This window comes from Triticum aestivum, chromosome 5A, assembly GCF_018294505.1.
Source record: "Triticum aestivum cultivar Chinese Spring chromosome 5A, IWGSC CS RefSeq v2.1, whole genome shotgun sequence".
Classification (NCBI taxonomy): Eukaryota; Viridiplantae; Streptophyta; class Magnoliopsida; order Poales; family Poaceae; genus Triticum; species Triticum aestivum.
Window position 1 is genome coordinate 339378392 of NC_057806.1, and position 5853 is coordinate 339384244.

Consider the following 5853-nt stretch of genomic DNA (forward strand, 5'->3'; position numbering starts at 1 on the left):
CTCCACCGCGGGCGCCGCCCGCCGCGCGCCTCGCCTACCTCGTCGCCGGTGGCCGCCACCCCCGCCAGTGCCGCCCTCCGCTGCCGCCTCGCCGCCCCTGTCCTTCTGGCGAACCACGAGCAACTCCGGCGCTACAGGACTTCTGGCCGTCCTTGGGCCGCGTGCACGCCTGATCGGATCTTAGATCCGGATTCAAAAAACCCTAGGGGTTGACCTTTTTCTCTAAGTCCCAGAATTATTTGCTTATGTTCATAGCATCGTAACTTTGCATCCGTAACTCCGTTTTTGGCATATAGCATATCGAAATGTTCGCCTCGGAGAGCACATCATTTCATTCCATGGCATCATTTTCATTTGAGTTCATCTTGATGCCCGAAATGCTGTTAGAAGAGTGCTACTTGAGATAATTGTCAGATCTGCTACTCCATTTAGATATTTGTCATTTTTGCCATGATTATTGTGTGCATGATATGCCCATGAGCTCTACATATGTTTTGTTAAGGGTTTTGTCATCTTTCCAGAGGTGCAACCCATGTATTTTTGTGATGTGTGTGGTGACTAGCACAAGCTTGTAAACTGAGGCACTTGGTAATGCTGATTTCAGTGACTTAGCAATTCCACTAAGTCCTTGAGCTGTTTATCTCATGTTGTCATATGTTCAAGTTGTTTCCTAATGATCCGTGCCTCTTTTGAGGATAATCAGTAAGGATGTTTTGTTAATCTTGTAGTGCTATATCCATCCATGTCTTTGTTTGCATTTATGGAGCATCCTAGATTGAGTCAATCGAGCTCTACTTTTGCTACTTCGTGAATCTGGGCAGATTGTCTACTAGTTAGCGATTTTGCCGATGATGTTGTAGTTGATCCGTGCATGCTATGCTATTGTTCTTGCCATGTCTAGCTTGCATTTTATGTATTTTTGATGGATGTATGCTTAGTTGGTCATGACTTGCACCGTAGTGAGTGCATCGAGCTCGTAAACATGCCTACTTGATATCTGTTTCAGCATGCTCCAGTTTTCTCTAAGTCTGAGAACTGATTATGTTTTTGCCATGTTCACATGCTTGCAATTGTATTTTGCGATCCCTTTTGGCTCAAGGTCACTAAGAGACTTTTGTTAAGATCTTTGAGTAGCTGCATGCCATGTTTTACTTTGCCATGTTCAGGTCCTGTAGCTTGTTGTTTTGTTGCTCCGAAGAGTGCTATCTGATCTGAAGATTCCAGACAAGTGTTAATTTCACTAAGTCTGAAATCTGTTTACCATATGCATTTTTGCCATGCTTGTTTGAACCTGTTAATGGATGAATTGGCCATAGCTCAGTGCTAGACTTTTGTTAAGCATCTTGAATACATCCCTGCCATGTATTTTGTTGCCATGTTTGGGTGCTGTATCATGTTCATCCCATTGCATTTAGATGGCTACTTGCTGTAAATCGCAGACCGGTGTCATATTTGAATCGCTTGCCATTTCCAAACCGTAACTCCGATTCCGGTGTTCTTTATATCGTTTTCAAGCGATTTCATCTCATATTTCCAGTGGCACACATGGTTTCCCTAGTTGAGGCCAGGTTCATGCATCCCTTGTCAAATCTTGCATATGCATCCCGCATCGCATCCCGCATAGCATACCATGTTTGCATCATATTGTTTGATCCTTGCACGTGGTTGATTGTGTCCTTGTTGCTTGTTTGTTTTGTTTGGGTAGAGCCGGGAGACGAGTTTGCTAACGAGGAGCCTGTTGAGTTTGCTTTCGAGGATCCAGTCACCTCTGACAACTTTGCAGGCAAGATGATCATACCCTCGAAATCACTACTATCTTTGCTATGCTAGATTGCTTGCTCTTTTGCTACGTCAATGCTACGATGCCTAGCACTTGCTTTCAAGCCTCCCAAATTGCCATGTCAAACCTCTAACCCACCATGTCCTAGCAAACCCTTGTTTGGCTATGTTACCGCTTTGCTCAGCCCCTCTTATAGCGTTGCTAGTTGCAGGTGAAGATGGGAGGCCGTTCCTTGTTGGAACATTTATTTACTTGTTGGGATATCATTATATTGCCATGTTATCTTAATGAATCTATATACTTGGTAAAGGGTGGAAGGCTCGGCCTCTCGCCTAGTGTTTTGTTCCACTCTTGCCGCCCTAGTTTCTGTCATATCGATGTTATGTTCCCGGATTTTGCGTTCCTCACGCGGTTGGGTTATAATGGGAACCCCTTGATAGTTCGCCTTGATTAAAGCTTTTCTAGGAATGCCCAACCTTGGTTTTACCATTTGTCACCTAGCCCTTTTTTCCCTTGGGTTTCCGGAGCCCGAGGGTCATCTTATTTAAACCCCCCAGGCCAGTGCTCCTCTGAGTGTTGGTCCAAACTAGAGTCCTGTGCAGCGCCCCCTCGGGGAAACTCAAGGTTTGGTTTTAGTTGTATGGAGCGCTCATCTGAGTGTGCCCTGAGAACGAGATATGTGCAGCTCCTATCAGGATTTGTCGGCACATTCGGGTGGTGTTGCTGGATTAGTTTTAACCTGTCGAAGTGTCTTGAAGAACCAAGGTACCGAGTCTGATCGAAATGTCTCGGGAGGAGTTCTATTCCTTCGTTGACTGTGAGAGCTTGTCATGGGCTAAGTTGGGACTCCCCTGCAGGGATTTGAACTTTTGAAAGCCGTGCCCGCGGTTATGGGCAGATGGGAATTTGTTAATGTCCGGTTGTAGATAACTTGAACCTTAACTTAATTAAAATGAATCAACAGTGTGAGTTACCGTGATGGCCTCTTCTCGGCGGAGTCCGGGAAGTGGACATGGTGTTGGAGTAATGCTTGCGCAGGTTGCTCTCTAGTTTCTCGCTCGCGCTTTGCCTCCTCTCCTCGCTCTCTTTTGCGAACAGGTTAGCCACCATATATGCTAGTCGCTTGCTGCAGCTCCACTCATATTTTACCTTGCCATACCTATTAAGCTTAAATAGTCTTGATCGCGAGGGTGCGAGATTGCTGAGTCCTTGTGGCTCACAGATTACTATTATACCATATGCAGGGCCTGATGATTCCGCTCCAGGTGACGCGCTCGAGCTCAAGTGGGAGTTCGACGAAGACTCTCAACGATACTATGTTTCTTTTCCTGATGATCAGTAGTGGTGCCCAGTTGGGGGTGATTGGGACCGTGTCTCATGTTGGGTTATCTTTTATTTTGGCGCCGTAGTCGGGCCATGAGTGTTTGAATGATGTAATGCTATTTATGTACTTGATTGACGTGGCGAGTGTAAGCCAACTATGTTATCTCCCCTTTTATTACCTATATATTACATGGGATGTTGTGAAGATTGCCTAACTTGCGACATATGCGTTCAATGCGATTATGTCTCTAAGTCGTGCCTCGACACGTGGGAGCTATAGTCGCATCGAGGGTGTTACAAGTTGGTAATCAGAGCCTTCCCCGACCTTAGGAGCCCCATTGCTTGATCGTTTTTAGCGGCCGAGTTGTGTCTGGAAAAATGTTTTGAGTCATTTAGGAATTATATTTCGGAGAGTTTAGGAATTCTTTTTACTTCCCAGTCTCCTCATCGCTCCGGTAAGGCATCTTGACGTAGAGTTTTGACTCTTCTCTTCTCAAATTTCACTAAAAAAAATTTTAGGATCACGCGGGTATCTTGGAGTCGTTCCGATGGTTTTATGATGAGAACATTGTCTTGGTGCCTCCTGTCAGGGGTTTTGTGGAAGTGTCCCGGGGAGTTGAGCTCTGAGGTGTTGTCGTCATAATTTTATCGTTGCAGTTCTGGAATACCTGAGTTTAGTACGCCGACATCGAAAATCTCTTTTATGCAGTTCGTTGGTGAGATAACCTCGACGCCACCTAGTACTGGGGCGGGAGTTCGGGAGTATCGCCATAACTTGTATAACGGATGCTTTTCGAAGGTTGAGGTAGATGGTTTCCGAAGTTTTTCTTGGTTATGTGTTGAAGGATGGATACAGCTGGATGTAGGATTTGCTAGATTTGGGTGAGATATTATGCTTCCCCTGTATCCCCAACACCTGATTGCATAACCGGAAAGGTTCGGGAGTTTCATAGGTGGGAATTCTTGTAGCTCTAGTTCTTCTTCCACGGATATTGGTTTGAGATTTGGATTTCTTACCGATTATTCGTTCTTGATCCGTACCTTGTTGATTTATTTCTCTACCTAAATTCTACGTGACTTCTCAATTTATGGATATGTGACCATTTCAAGAGGAATGCATTCGTTCATTTTGTTCGGATGTGAAGACTATATGTTGCAATTTTCATTCCGTTGGATTCAGCTTCAATATTTGTCTATCAATGTGCTAATGGATGTCAACCTCTTCAGGATGGCTCCTCCAACGCGCACGACTCCGAATCCTGAACCGCCACCACCTCCTCCTCCTCCGGAGGCATGGCAAGCTGTGACGGCCGCAACCAATGCAAACACACAGTTGATCATGCAAATTCTTCAAGAGCGCAATCAAGGCAATCAAGGGAATCAAGGCAACAATCAGAATCACTCTGCTACACTCAACCAGTTCCTTGCTAATGGGCCAAAGACTTTCAGCAATTGTGTTGAGGCAACTAATGCTGACGATTGGCTCGTGGATCTGTGCAAGCATTTCGAGTGCAGTAACGTCAGGCCTGAGGACTTTGTCAAGTTCGCTTCCTTCCAACTCAAAGATCAAGCTGCAGAATGGTTCCAGCAGTACAAGGATTCCAGAGGTGGACGTGTGATTACCTGGGATGAATTCCGTTAAGATTTCAGAGCTCATCATATCCCTTAGAGCGTGGTTGAAAGCAAGCGTGAGGAATTCCGCAACCTGAAGCAAGGCTCTTTGTCTGTCTATGACTACAACAAGTTGTTCCAGAAGCTCGCCCGCTTTGCCAAGCAGGACGTCCCTGATGAGAAGAGCATGATATACCAGTTCAGGGGTGGTCTCAGAGAAGAAATTCAGCTAGCTCTTGTTCTCTTTGAGCCCTTGAGGTACAATGAGTTCTACAACATGTCATTGAAGCAAGAGGCCGCTCAACTGAGGTGTGATGCTTCCAAGAAGTGAGTCAGAGATGCTACTCCTTCTTCCTCTACTCAAGTGGCCAAGCAGCAGAAGTATTGGCTTCCTCCTCCTCCGTTTCGTCAGCCGTATCAGCAGAAGAGCAAAGGTGGAAGTGGTTCTTCCCACCCACCCAACCCTGGCTTTCAGAACAAGACTTCGTCTCAAGCTCCAAGATCGAGTGCTCCGTACCACCGTCCGCTTTCAGAGGTCACGTGCAACAAGTGCCAACAGAAGGGTCACTATGCCAACAAGTGTTTCAACCAGAGGCGTCTTCCTCCTCCTCCTCCTGTCAGATCGGCAAGTACAGCTGTGGTCAAGCATAACCCCAAGCACGCCAAGGTCAACTTGATGAACGCAGCTCAGGCAGAGGATTCGTCAGATGTCATCATGGGTAACCTTCCTGTTAACGATATTCCTGCGAAAGTTCTTTTTGACACTGGTGCATCGCATTGCTTCATTTCCAATCCTTTTGCATCAAAGTATGAGTGCGATTATCAGTATCTGCAAAATTCCTTGCAAATTGTGTCACCGGGCAAGCATATGACAGCTAACACCTGTGTCCCGGAGGTTACTATCACCTTGGGCGACTACAAGTTCCTTTCTTCCCCAATTGTTCTTGGTAACTCGGATATTGATCTTATTCTCGGGATGGATTGGCTTTCTAAGCACAAGGCTCAGCTTGATTGTGCAGCCAGGCAGATTCAATTGACTCATTCGTCTAAGGATGTAATTGTCTTTGCCACTCGGGATAATACAATCCGTCTGTTTTCTCTCAATGAGAAGGGTGAAACGGATGCTATCTCGCAAATTT